Raw genomic sequence first — 15025 nt, forward strand, 5'->3', positions numbered from 1 at the left:
CAGAATGATCAATGCACCATGACATATAAATAAATTAGAGATTCCAAAAGTCCTAGTAGACAGCACAACTAGATGTGGGCCTCTGGCTCATAAACCGAGTAGCGGAAGACATAAAGTAATTCAAATCGGAAAACTTCACTGCTGAGAGATAGAAACAGAAACCTGAGCATTGTAGTCACGGAACCTCGGCCTGTGAGAAAATCTTGAGGAGGAAGTCTTTGCTGAAATGGATGAACACTCTTCATCCTCTTTTTTGCAGGAGTGAGGGGGGTTCAGAACGAGCATTCATCTCTCAGTATTCCAGGGAAACAAAAGAAATTCCCTCATTAACGTTGTTCCGAAGGGGAGAAACACAACGGTAAACTGGTTCCATATGTTACAGGATGAATCTGAGGCAGGAGCAGCGTCGCTATGTGCATCTGTGCTTTTTATTTAGCTTCATGCGGAAAACATGTAGATTGCCTTTGTAGTGATGTTTAGTTCCAGAAAAGATTACAAAACGTTTAGGGAGATAAAGCACTGTGACCAGACCTTGTCTATACATATCCCTTTCTCAAGAAGCCTGGCTCCCTTCCTATTTTAGTTTGTCTTCACTTAAAACCGCTTTCAAGAGTTTAAATACAACAACAAAAAACAATCACATGCAGAAAACAAATAAGCAGTACAATTATAAAGCAGCATACTTACTCTACTCCTTCTTTCCCAGATACCAGGTACTTTGTCCTTTGTCTCTAAACCTGAGGCCCGACATCTCTTTCCCTTTCTTCTCACTTAGCATGCTTTAAAAACAGCCCTTACTTTAAATCAACAACAACATCGAGACAGTAAAAACTCTAAACAAAACACACAGCTCTGCAGACTTGTTCTCTCATGAAGAACCTCAGTGTGTGTGCTTAACCAAGTGTGAGCTCTTCCTGAAAGAGAGAGGGATGAGGGAGGCAGAGCATCTTGCCTCTCTCCCCCTGGTACTCAAAATGGTCCTCACTTACACCCTCATCCCCTTACAAACTGGGTCATGGTTGGGGGTGGAAGTGTGTGGGTGGTGGGGTTTTAATACCCCCTTTGAAGGGTGAAGGGAGGGTCTGACTGAATGACAGTGATAGGCTGGAAGAGGAAGTATGTGATTTTAAGGGTAACACTAACTAATTGACGTTGTGAGACCTTTGGCCTGGCTTTCAGGCTTTAGAGAAGCAAATTAACTTAGAAATGCAGGTATATTTGAATGGATATATGTTGGATAATAAATGACAAGAAATTGCAATTAAAAAAACTTTTACATTTTCTATTTTGACCTAAAACATCCAGCATCAGTTGGTCAAAATGCACAGAACTATTCAGAACAACGGCCATTCATTTTATACCAAGTCCAACGTGTCAAAGCAAAACAAATAATTGATGCCCAACATGCTGCATGTTATCAATGCCAGGAGGATTGGGGGTTCTAAAAGAAGGCCAGTGAGTTTAAAATAAACTAACAACACTAGTTCACACTGAAAGTCATAGAGGACATTTTTAAGTCTTTGAGATAAAAGTTGGGATTCATCCTTATAATCCTTTGACCCTAGATCTTCTAAATGTTTGATGTAAACCAGACATACTGCAGTTTCTGCCGGCAGATATAGGCCCTCGGTCATAATCCTAACCATCATGTTCAGCCTCAGCATGCCTTCAGCTCTCCATCACTCTGCCTCCTCTCTAATGCCCTTTCATTGAGTTTTAATCATGTAACGCTGTGAACAATAAAAGTTGTTCGTTTGATAATCCACTCACCAGCAGTGGATGCTCAAATTAGTTCTGCACGCTATCTCAGCCTCTTTCCTTATCCCTCTCCTCTAAGCGGACCAATGCTATCACCAAATTTCACAGATCATGCGCTGAGAAATCGGAGGGTATAAATCCTCTTTAAATTCATATCACGTCTATCAAAGTCCACGGCTTCTGTTTAATACATTTTTGCTTTAATGTACGGCTATCACATTTTGTTTTGATGAATGTGAAGTTGATATGGGTAATATTGGTAATAACCTTGAATAATGTAACACCCCTTTGATGTTAATATTTTATTGAGCACTTTCTTTAGTCATGAGGGTTTTTATAAAAAAGGGTGATAGATCTGATAATGATTTTGTTGTCAATCAGAATTAAGGCCTTTCCTTTGTGGCTATGAGTGTTTCGACAATAAAAAAGACCGTTTTTTGTATAGTTCACATTGTCAGCTGATAAAATAAACATTGAAACTTAATAAGGTGGGATTTTGATTGAGCTGTTGATAAATACTATCCTCTCCAAATAATCTTTGTGTTTTTGACATAAAATTGTCCAAATCCCAGTTCGATGGGCATTTGATATCCCACATATTGTGTGACTTACTGTAAATATAAAACAGTTTAGGTTGTTGTGTACTCTCTTGTATGCTACAGTAAATCAGTATTGGCCTACTATGACAGGTATACATACTTTATATAATAATTAGTATGGATTTGGGACACAACTGCACCAGTGTTAATATAATATGGCAAATCCGAGTATTATTGCTAATAGTTTGAATCCTAAAAGATATGATCAGCTCTTAAGACAACTCTTCATAACCAATAATGCTGTAGTTTCTTCTGTTGCCATAGCAGTCTCTATTAACGACAAACTGCTGACTTCCTCATATCACAACAATGTATTTGACAGAGAACCTAGTTAATGACGCGGTGCAAATGGCTGGACTCTTTAGTGGCGCTGTAACATACACTCTTTATCCTTCTTCAAACGGAGCTATGATAAGATGTAGAGATTACTTTGTGTAGCCTGGTGGCCACTGAAAGTTATTCACTTTACAGGTATAAACATGAGAAAACCTGCCTGCGGAGATCAGACTGGCAACTCCTTATCCGTATCCTTTTGAAAGTCATATCTGTACTTTTTGTGCTTTCATTGGGTTTGTGACCTTTACCTTCTTTTTCCTTTTATTGATGATTTTAAAGATATTGTATTGTTGTATTTTAGTCAATTAATGTTCTCCATTGTTTTTACCATTGATGGTTTGCACTTTGTACAATTATTAAAAAAATTGCTACTGGATATGAATAAATACATTAAATAAAAGAACATTTTAAAATTATTATTATTTGGGTAAAGTGGAGTGCAATATCCAATCATCATCTTTCAAATGTCAACAGGTGATAATATATATTCCAGAGCTAACTGTGGTATTTTATTCTTTGTGAGAATATAAAACACCTTCAGTGGGTCCCATCCATGCTGTATGATATATACACTAGGACTATATACAAAATAATTGAGAATGCATGGAAGCGCGTATCATTTGATCACTCACATGATCAATGCATACATTATACATGTAGTTTAAAAACATGAAGATCATGTCAGATTATGAAGCAGAACATTTTTTTTTTTCTCCTACTGCTCGGCACAAAAGCAGGATCTTCACTTCTTAACATTTTAACCATCTTATCAACACTCAATCTCCTGCCATATAAGCAGCCTTCAAAAAATATGCAAACATCAGTATGTCATTAAACAGACTGCTCTTAGATGGAATAAGGAGATTGGGGTTTCTTTAGTCCCATAATCCTTCAAACTGTCTGCATAAACCAAGCTAATTAGGGCCCGAGCACGAAGTGCGAGGAACCTATTGTTATTGTAGGAATTATTCTTCACTATTCTTCCCGTTCTTAGAACCCATTTTTGAGGGCCTTATGACGCTTCAAAAGTTGTATAATTTTGCACAGACGCCAGGACCGGTGAAAAATGTGACATTCTGGAGTCATTGGGTTCAAATTGTCCAACCTGCTCGCTAGCACCACCAATGAAAATAAAATTTCGGAGTCGCACCGCAAGTCAGAATGACCTTAAATTTTGCACACTTATCTGTCTCGACGGTCTCGGCCTGGGGGGTATACTACGAAGCAGGATTTTCGCTTAGCCGGCTAACTTCAGGGAAAACTCCGGCTTTCCGGTCTTACGAAGCTGGTTCTCTTTTTAGCAGGCTAGATCTCCATGGTAACTTATGCTGAGCGGCTAACCTGCTCCGGGGCAGGTTAGGTTGCAGGCTGAGATCAACTCAGTGAAAGCACTGCCTGCTGACCAATCAGAGCTCAGTGTGCGGAGTTTAAAGCGATCAAGTCACATTACAGGAGAAAGGAAATACAGAAAAACTGCCGTTGCAGGAAAGACAGCCGGCAAAAATCAACTGACTGTGAACGTGAACATTAATAGAATATCACCTCCCATCTTCAGAGCAATCTGACTATTATAACATTAGCGTTAAGAAAGCTTACTTAAATATCGGCCACAACATAAGTAATCGGATCAAAGTAACAGTACAGTCCGCGGCATATCACATCATAATGTATCATATATTTGCTTATCTGAGTCAGCTGAGCCGTATCTGGCCGTGCAAAACTCACAGTGTCACATACTGTATGCAGAAGTATTATTTTAAGCAACACATTAAGTTGACGAAACACTCGAGTCAAATGTAATTAAAGTCAGATCGTGTCTTAGACGGGGCAGTGATATCATAAACCTGTTAATGTACGCATTCAAACACTTTTTCTTTTACCAGCTGTATTCACCTTGCAGCTATGTGGCTTTGATCCTGGATAAAGTGTTTAAGTCATGGATGTCTAAAGTTTAACGTCTTCATATTTGTCTAATTATATAGTTAACTTTTCATTCAGGAAGTATGACGCGCTGCGCTGTCAGTACGTTTGTCCAAATACCACCCCTTTCATGTGAACGGCTGGCTTGAGCGATCCACTTGATAACCCGTGTCGTAGTACCGTTTAGCGAGAGCATGTATGTTTTGGATTAGGCCAACCGGCTAACTCAAACATATCCAGGTTAGGTTGAACCAGCTTCGTAGTACAGGCCCCTGCTCTACAAGTTATCCTCTTGAACATCTAAGCTCCGCCTACTTTTTTGAATTAGCATAATGTTAAAAACAGTGGAATATTCACGTACATTTCAATTTTTAGTTTTTCGACACCAAACTTAGTATACAGCATCTGTGGAGGGTCACACGCATTACCCTAGGAAATGAGCATGTTCAGTCGATAAATATGGCTGCCATTAATCAAAACGTATTTGCAAAAAGGCGGGGCTTAGAAAGAAATGCTCATAACTCATCCACAATGTATCAAAATATCACAGATTTTGGTGGATAGGTTCAGTCTGTCTTGGGGAATAGGCACAACAAATCATTTTTATTTTTGAACTATAGGGGAAGCCAAAAACACCACTAATTTATAACCAAGAACGGATGGACAAAATCATTTTTCGAAAAAGTCGTGGGCTGTGACGTGTATCCCAAAAATTGTACGTTTTTGTTAAAACAGCTCAGTAGCGCCCCCTATTGTGTGGTAGTCACATATAGTTTCTCCGAACTTTACGAATCTTGGCACAGACATTCCTCATGGAATTGTGGACATATTTCTAATTGGCTTCCATTAGCCCCGCCCCCCAAAAAGTTGGCATTTTAAGCACATTTTTCCGAACTCCTCCTAGGGAAATGATCGGAAAAATTAGAATCCAGGACAAGTTCAGCCCATATCCGATGTGATGCTAAATTGCGAAGGAATAGTCGATCGCTCAAACGGAGAATGTACAATTTTTTACGATTTACATGTCACATATTACTCCAAACTACCCTTCATACAGTTTTTCCGATATTCACGAAACGCTGTATACACATTGCTATTATGATTGCGAACATATTTCAAATGTGCTTTTATTAGCCCCGCCCACCAGGAAATTGGCCATATTGAAGAATGTGCGTTTTTCATGCATTTTAAGCACATTTTTGCAAACTCCTCCTAGGGAAATGATCGAAAAAAATCCAATCCAGGACAAGTTCAGATCATATCCAATGTGATGCTAAATTGCGAAGAAAATAGTTGCTAGCTTAATCGTGGAGGTCGTACGCTAACAGTGAATACAACATTTTTAACGATTTACATGTCGCAAATTACTCCAAACTACTCGCATATAGTATTTCCGATATTAGGGAAATTATCGAAAAGATTCCAATCCAAGACCAATTCAGCCCATATCCAATGTGATGCTAAATTGCGAAGGAATAGTTGTTCGCTTGAACGGGGAGCTCGTAGGTTAAAAGGTACAATTTTTGACCATTTATATGTCAGATAAGCTACTGAGACCTGCCTGTCTGCCTGGTGCATCAACACACACACACACACACACACACACACACACACACACACACACACACACACACACACACACACACACACACACACACACACACACACACACACACACACACACACACACACACACACACACACACACACACACACACACACACACACACACACACACACACACACACACACACACACACACACACACACACACACACACACACACACACACACACACATATACAGCTCCTAAAGCATATAATATATATTTGGCTACAGCCCTTGTATATTTTATTATGTGAAGCACTATATGGTTTCATGAAAAATATCTACTTAGATGTCTCCTAAAGCAGTGTTTTTCAAAGTGGGGGCCCGACCGTCACACGACCGTCCTTCAAGCCAATCAGAATCGAGCTGCCGCTACTGAGAGTGAAAATCTGCTCAGCTTTTAGAGCAAGTGAGAGCGAGTGAATGTTTCGCTCTGCAGCTGGATGAGAGCACGGATGTAGAAAATGTCGCAGAATTGCTTGCAGATTTATTTCAGAAAACAACTTTGTTGAGGAAATATTATTTTGCAAAGCACTGTAAGGTAGGACCACATGAAGAGACATTTTCCAAGTTTTAGATGAGTACATCATCTCAAATGGACTTGACTGGTCTCGTTGTGTGGGTGTGTGTTCAGATTGGGCAGTGGGGCTTTGACAGGCAAAAAAAGCGGAGTGGCAGCTTCGATCAGGCAGAAGGCCCCAAATGTAGTGGCAACGCAATGCATGTTCCATCGGGAGGCACTTGAACACATCATTTAAATAAAAAAATGCAACAGGGGGGTCCCCGCCAGAGGATAATGCTATATGGGGGTCCTTGGCATGGCAAAGTTTGGGAACCCGTGTCTTAAAGCATACAAATAAAGTGTGTAATGTAGGCCTGTTACATATATTATTTAGCAATATATATGATATACACTGTTCTGCTTTCTGCACTGACCTCAGTAGCTGTTTTCACTGTAAACATCGCGTCACAATGAAAGCAGTTGTATTAAAAAAATAAATAGCCTAACATCCAGGAGAGACGTTATTAGTGCGTAAAGAAACGGTAAAGGGCAGAAAGTCTGATGCACATTTGATCATCTTAAATAACTTATAATCACAACGGGAACAGTTTGCAGAGCTGTGCTTCGTTTACATAAGTCCAGCCATGCGTCACGCCTCTTTTAAACATCACTGTTGGCTGAAATCGACTCCGGAGAATACATCACTGTACCCTCGGTTATAGCTCCTCCAGAGAGACTCCTCTCTCCTCTCTCCTCTCTCCTCTCTCCTCTAAATCAGTGTATCCTCGGATACGGCTCCTCCAGACAGCCTCCTCGATAATCGATCCTCGATGAGCCTTTAGCGAAATTTGTTTTCCTTCGAGACGGCGTGCCGACATCCGTTTCCGGGTCACTGCCGGAGGACCGAGGAGTCGAGGACGCGAAAATTAGAGAAATGACAAACGGATCATTTCGGAGGACTCGTGCGCGTCGACTTGACGCCGGGACAACCGGCGACCCTCCCCGACAGGCGCATAGACGCGAGGGCCCGCTCATCACTGCGCCCATGACTGTGACCGCAGTTTTAATTTGGCATTGTATTGTCCATGTAAACATCAAAGCACTTTCAAAAAGGTGTGAGTGACAGATTTGTCATAAGTCTTAATGTAATTCATTTTTTTCACGATACTTTCTCACTCAAGAAATGTCTCCTTTTCCGAGTGGGAGACTGATTGGTAGTTTTTAATGTGCAGAACTGTAAGCCTGATAGAGCAGTGCCATTGTGACTTCCTGGGAAAAATCTTAAAGATGACAAGACAGTACTCATCTACATTTGAAGTCAGGGAAACTGACCTCCAGTCCAGAGTTGAATCTGATTAACAGACTTCCTGTTGTGAAAACTTCCGAAGACTGACTAAACTCTGCCAAATAAAACTACTGATATTTGTAAACACTTTCCTGCTATGAAGTAAATGTAACCCACTTAGAGTTGTATCTAACACAAACATCATTTTTCAACTTGAGGCTTACTTTATCCCCAACGTCACTGAATTGGTAGCTTTTAGAGCTCCTTATTAGAGGCGACTGAGAGCAACGTTGTGATAAACAGTGCTTTACTTCCTTTTAAAAAGCCTACTAAAAGTACCACAAAAGCCACATTCTCATGAGTCTGTTAATAATAGGCTGTTGAGCTTTTAACCTTATGTACTGTGCTTGTATATAGGGCCTGTTTTTGGCATAGGCGGGGCGCCAGATCTGGGGAGGCGCTGCGCTGGTAGCTCTAGGGGGAAAAAAAACATTTTTGACCATTGGGGCTCATCCTAATTTTCGGCCTTGATGTAACAACATTCATAATTAAGTAAATGTAACACCCTTTTCACCCCGGTTACACGTTTCATTTGCCCTGTACGGTGGGCGCTGTAAGTGATGAAAGTGGGGGATGTTAGCTTATCAGGCGTCCGCGGCTCACAGCCAAAGTGCGAGTGAGCGAGGGAGAGAGAGAGGGTGCACCGGTGCCGGCGCTGTTGTTATTAGCATCTGGTGCTAGCTGCACTAACAGATATAAGAAGAAGATGAAAATTGACAAAACATTCACAACTTGGACCGGAGCGCTTGTTGAAGTTTATCTTAAAGGATGATTATAGATAGATAGAAATAGAATGTTGTCCAGCTGTCATTGTCACTGGAAACGTACCTAAAAAGTTTTATTGGCTTATTTTAACTAGCATCGAAGTGAAGGTACTACTAAACTGAAGACAGTCGAAATCAATGCTGAGCGTTGCCATGTGAACGGTGATGCACTTACTTAAGTGGATTTGAAGGTAATGTGATTGGATATACCTCAGGGGGGAACAAAAGAACAAACTTCATCAGAAACACAACATCTTTTAACTTAACTGGATGAAATAAAATAATACATTTGATCTCTATTTTCTCAATATTTAAACACATCGTAAGCCACACTGAAAAAACTAAACCGTTGACTTTAATACATATATTATCCAGTTCTTATGTTTATTAAAAACTTAACTGAACTCTTGACACTATCTGCATATGTTGCATACAGTCACACATGAGTAGCAGTTGCTGTAAACTATATGTGGGATGTAAATACTACAGTGGCAACGGACATAAAATAACATAGACGGTACATTTGATGATGCCTCCTTCTCTTTGTTACAACTTTGTAGCTGTGGATTAGATCTCAGAGGCAATTCAGGATAAGTCACTTTGAACTGTTTCACAATATTATATTTGTGTTTTTTCTCAAGCGAGAGAAAGATACATATCTTGTTTTAAGAGAGCAACCAGGAAGCAAGAGACTTTCTGGGTTTTTGGGCTGGGTGATCATCGTCCATTAGGCGCTTTCACACCAAGTACTTTTCCCAGGAATAGTTCCCGGAACTCTTTAATTCCTGAACTAGATCGCGTTCACGGAATAAGTTCCCTGAGTGACAATTACGCGAATGAAGCCGCTGACGTCACTTCTTCTTCTTCTTCTTCTTCTTTGGGTTTACTGGCAGGCCGCAAACAACTTCACGGCGTATGCTGCCACCCGATGTCCCGGAGCCCCCCGGGTAAATTGCCAGAACCGCAGACACCTCCTCATCACTCCACCGCTCCCACGTTTTATTTTGTGTTGCCATAAGTTAGTCTCTCTCCGTTGGTGCGCTGGGCTAATGCTAATGCTAATGAGAGCAAATAAAATAGCGGCTTCACAAAACATTTCGGAGTTTTACGGGGCGTGGTTTGCAATTCGCCCAGCCAATCAGGAATTGGAACCTTTTCCTCCCCAGGAAAGTACCACCTCTCTAGCAGGGACTGAAAAGGGGTGAAAAGGTTCCCGAGAACTAAGTTCTAGTTCCAGATCTTTTTGGTGTGAACGCAATATCCCAGGAACTATCTGAACTATTCCTGGGAAAAGTACTCCGGTGTGAAAGCGCCTATTGGAATGAGTGTTTGGAAACATTAAGTCTCATTACATCCACTGGTATAAGTCATGGGCCAAACATTTGACAGCAAGTCAGGAGGTCTCTTGTTCAACTATGACTGCCTCCCTTATTTAAACACTGACAGTAAACAGTCGTTTTTTGTCTCGGTGCATCCATATACAAAATGTGAGCAGACTCAGTGAGAAAGCTCTGTGGGTAAAAATGTGAATTCATTGAATGATACAAAACAAATTATTTGTTGAAAGTTGAAGGATCAGAAGAGGTTCCGATATTAATGTAGTAAAGATAAGGATGTTCAAATCTTAAATGATCCCCTTGGCACAAACTGTTCTTGTAATTATGTTTTATTTATGTTGATCATTGTTCGACGGCGTAACTGCAGGACAATAGCTGTTCACAAGATTTACAGTCATGAAGTACATCAGTTGTTTGGCAGTTTAAAATTCCTAAAATGAAAATGAAAACTAGAGTATAATATGACACAAGGATGTAATGGAAAGAAGTCATGCTATGGTAATGCTACTTAAGGATTGATTTATATAGTGGAAATACGCTGATCAGTCACAAATCATCTCCTGCTTAGCTGAAAAAGCAATTATTGTATATCTTTGGTTATAAAATCAAGGAAAGGAAATCATGCATATATCAATTTGTCAGAGATGACAAATATTGTAAAACTACAAACAGCAAAGATACACACTCATAAACAAAAAATAATTGATAAATAGATAAAACAGGATAAAATGACAGGATTAAATATATTAGGAGGAAGATTATTAAGACAAACCAAGACCTGAATGAGGTAGTTTGATGGTCCCTAGTTGATCACTGCTTGCCCCATGTGATCCCGTATATGAACTCATGTAAATATTGTGTGGAAGCACTGAGATACATGTCTATTCTGGCCAAACTAATCAATTTATATGCGGCAGAATGAATGCATCAGCACAAGAGAAAATGCCAACTCAACTGTGCCATGTGTAAGGCATTATTAACTCTCTGTGAACTGGCTTAACCTTTTTTATATAATATTCTGTTAAATTGTAAGAGTATCTGAAGAACAAAAACACTCCAGTGAATCAATATTTATGCAAAGTGCTCACTGCAGGTTAAACAGCATGTTTTTGATCGTTTGATGTAGTATTGTGTAATTACAGCCGCTGATTAGTGCTGCAGCCAGAGGGCTAAATATCATAGCAATTATCTGTAGTGTGGTGTGTGTGTTTGTCTGTGTGTAGTGTCTGGCTTGTATAAAACCAGTAGACAATCAGTACACAGTTGGACTGCTGTGGCTGCAATGTTACATACATGTCTGTTCAATGTGCCAGTTGTTGGCAATCTAAATGTCAGGATTACTAGTGGTTTCATTTGAGACACTGCACATAACCCCACACAAGGGCTTTTAGGCTGCATAACACGACACTAAGGATTTGTGTGTATTGTCTCCACAGGGGGCACCCAGAATTGAACTTGGGACCCTTGATCTACAGTCAAATGCTCCACCGCTGAGCTATACTCCCACTCCGCTTGTTTTTTTGTTTTGTTTTTTTTGTTTTGTTTTTTTGGCATGAAGTTGTTGGATGGATGGTTGGGTGGTAGGATGGATGGACAAAACACCATGGAGAAATAACAATTTGATCTTATCTTTTCACTCATGCTTCTTTTTTTTCATGTTATTTTAAGAACACTTTATTGTTTTAGCCCTTGGTAAAACAGTAATAAAAGAGAACAGTTTATCATGTGTTCCCAATATGGATCTCCTTGTCGTGTATAACAGGGTTTTAATTTTAGTTTAACCTTAACTATAGGAAAGTCCTTGGGAAAATGTATCCATTGTTATTCTTTAGTGACTAGCAATGAGTGGAAGTACAGCACTATGCACACATGCTCATTATCAAACACAAACATTCAGAGTGAACCGACAAAGTAAATACTGTATTGAAAGGGAATGGGATTTCTCTTCTGCTTTTTGGTGAAATTCAGCATTAAATAGAGCTTAAATTGCAAATAAAACAGTTGATATCCGGATATAGCTCAGTAATCTGCAGTGTTTGACAGCAGATCAACAGGCCCCCAGTTTAACTCCCAGTGCCTCCTCTGTTTATTGCCAATACAAACAGTGTTCTGTGTATGTTTGAACCAGCTCTGCGGCATGTTAAAGACAACAGGCGAACAATAGAAGAGCTTGCAGCTCTGTAAAAAAGGCCCCACAACTTAGAGTTTAAACCTCGAAGTGAATATATCTGCACTTTCCTTGAGGTTCGGAGTTTGAATCTTTATGGTTTTTGCACTTATTGTATGTCGCTTTGGTTAAAAGCTCAGCCAAATGAAATGTCATGTAATACGAACTGGCTTTACTATATAGATCCTGCTGGTTACTTTGCCTTTAACATCTTCGTCATCTTTTCACATGACAATTTCTATGAGGTTTGTTGCCCAAAGGCTTAGAAATAAGAGCCCTGAATCAAACATGCTTACTATACGAATGTATTATCCTATATAGTTGCTGTCACACTCATGTAGTTATAGCTGCAGTGTAGGAATATAAAACAAACTCTTATAAATTCCTTTTTGTTTGTATAGACAAATTACGTGACATTAAAATGGCATTGTTATTTTACTTTAGCATTTACAGAATTGTAATACATTTATTTATTTATTTTCCAAACTGTTTCTTCGTAATCCCATTTAATTATTTGCAGTAAAAAACAGATTATTTTCTTTGGTATTTATGAATCTCGAATCATATGTACAGCGGCAGAACTGAGCCACACTTTATTTCATGACTGCCATGAAAAGTATTTAAGATTCTAATTTCTAATTGGCGACAAGTTAACCTGAGGTGAACGGATATCTGAGGCTTCTCCATGAGCCTGTGTATGTTATCATCCATAATCATGCATGTCACACACACACACACACACACACACACACACACACACACACACACACACACACACACACACACACACACACACACACACACACACACACACACACACACACACACACACACACACACACACACACACACACACACACACACACACACACACACACACACACACACACACACACACACACAGCAAGCACCTCCTCAGGCTCGGGCTCACCTGCACACTCAAACTCATTAGAGAAGAAGGGAGGAAGAGGAGGAGGGCCATAGTGAGTGTGTATGATATACTGTATGATAAATTAGATGTAATATTTGTCCTAGTAACCAAGTTAAAAAAACATTGGTAAAGCAAAGTGATCACGAAGGGAAAAAAACGACTGTGTGTGTGTGTGTGTGTGTGTGCGTGCGTGCGTGCGTGCATGCGTGCGTGCGTGCGTGCGTGCGTGTGTGTGTGTGTGTGTGTGTGTGAGTGAGTATGTTTGTGTCTACATGTGTGGGTGCATGTGCAGAACACCTTTGCCATTGATGACAGGTTTAGAGGGCAGAGGGAATGTGTGGGTGGGTGGGTGTGGGTGTGGGTGTGTGTGTGTGTGTGTGTGTGTGTGTGTGTGTCTGTGTGTCTGTGTGTGTGTGTGTGTGTGTGTGTGTGTCTGTGTGTGTCTGTGTGTGTGCGTGCGTGTGTGCGTGTGTGTGTGTGTGTGCGTGTGTGTGTGTGTGTGTGTGTGTGTGTGTGTGTGTGTGCGTGCGTGTGTGTGTGTGTGCGTGTGTGTATTTTATGTTTTAATATGTGCTCGCAAACTACTGTACATGTGTGTTATTTTTATTCATATTATTCACATTCTCCAGGGAAGTATCCAGTCCTTTATTACAGTGTGTGTTCACTTGTCTGACAGATCTGTTCCTGAGGCGGCTGCTGCTGCTGCTAAATATCACACACCTGATTGCACAGAGAGTGCCACTCCCTCTCTTACTGTGTCTTCAAAGACCCTGTTACCATGCTAATAATACCCAAAAAAATCACACAGCACTTTCACCTTTATTAGTCTTCTTCAGTGAGCCCAAACAGCACATTTGGGATTAGGGATGACTTAATTTGCAGCCGTGTATCCTTAAACCCGCAGGAGCTGAAAAGCTGGGCAGAGGAAAGACGGATAAAGGAGATGAATGGTTTCTCTAAATAACATCTCAAATATGAATAAATACCACAACTGGTTCCACCATCCACCCTATCTGTTTTGCAGGGGTAGCTTGTGCATAAGGTATTTCTTGGCTATTATGGCAGAAATCTGATGATTTAAAGAGCAAAAAGCATTAATCTGTGGTTGCAGTGCTGCTGCTATATAATACAAAATGATGTTACATGATAGAAATACAACCGTTGAATAACATTTTCAGATATTTTGCTGTCAAATAAATGCAGTTGAATAAAAAGCACAATAGTCTCCGCTGAAAATCAACAGATGCTGCTACAGACAAACATGTAACCTGATAACATGATTATCATTAGTAACACAGGACCAAGTAGATACAAATGTATCAAGGTCGCATGAGATGCTTAATGAAAATCTGTTAATTTAAATTCTGGAAGTTAAAATGGCTGCACGTTTATTTTGTAACTTTGTAAACCCACTTATGCAGCTGGATTTGCATTGAGTGAATTGAAGCAAAAGATTTAAATGGCATCAGTCTTGCTATTAAAGCAAAGCAAAACATCAGACAAACATGGAGAAGCAGCTCTGTGTGTGTGTGTGTGTGCGTGTGCGTGTGCGTGTGCGTGTGCGCGTGCGTGTGTGCGTGTGTGCGTGTGTGTGTGTGTGTGTGTGTGTAGGAGCAGGGGGAGTGCTGTCCCTTGTCTCTGCTCAGTGTGTGCAGCAGCTGCAGCTTTCAGCCTCAGTCTGCACTGTAGGGGCCATTCTGCTGTCTGAAAGACTGATAGATACAAAGAGCAGAATAGTGATGAGAGATGACTCTGAGG

At 40.3% G+C, this 15025-nt stretch overlaps 1 protein-coding gene across 3 annotated transcripts in view; it reads right to left on the reverse strand.

Moving 5' to 3' along the window:
- gjc1 (gap junction protein gamma 1) overlaps positions 1-15025 on the reverse strand; it is a 45683-nt gene that overhangs the window by 11676 nt on the left and 18982 nt on the right. The window contains exon 1 of one of the 3 annotated variants that reach the window (XM_079641971.1): positions 688-770. The exons of the other annotated variants lie outside the window; for them this stretch is intronic. The gene's annotated coding sequence lies outside the window, so the exon portion shown is untranslated. Of the gene's footprint in view, positions 1-687; positions 771-15025 lie in introns of those variants that run through there. 3 annotated transcript variants of the gene reach the window in all.

Source organism: Notothenia rossii (genome assembly GCF_949606895.1).
Source record: "Notothenia rossii genome assembly, chromosome: 8".
NCBI classification, from domain to species: Eukaryota; Metazoa; Chordata; class Actinopteri; order Perciformes; family Nototheniidae; genus Notothenia; species Notothenia rossii.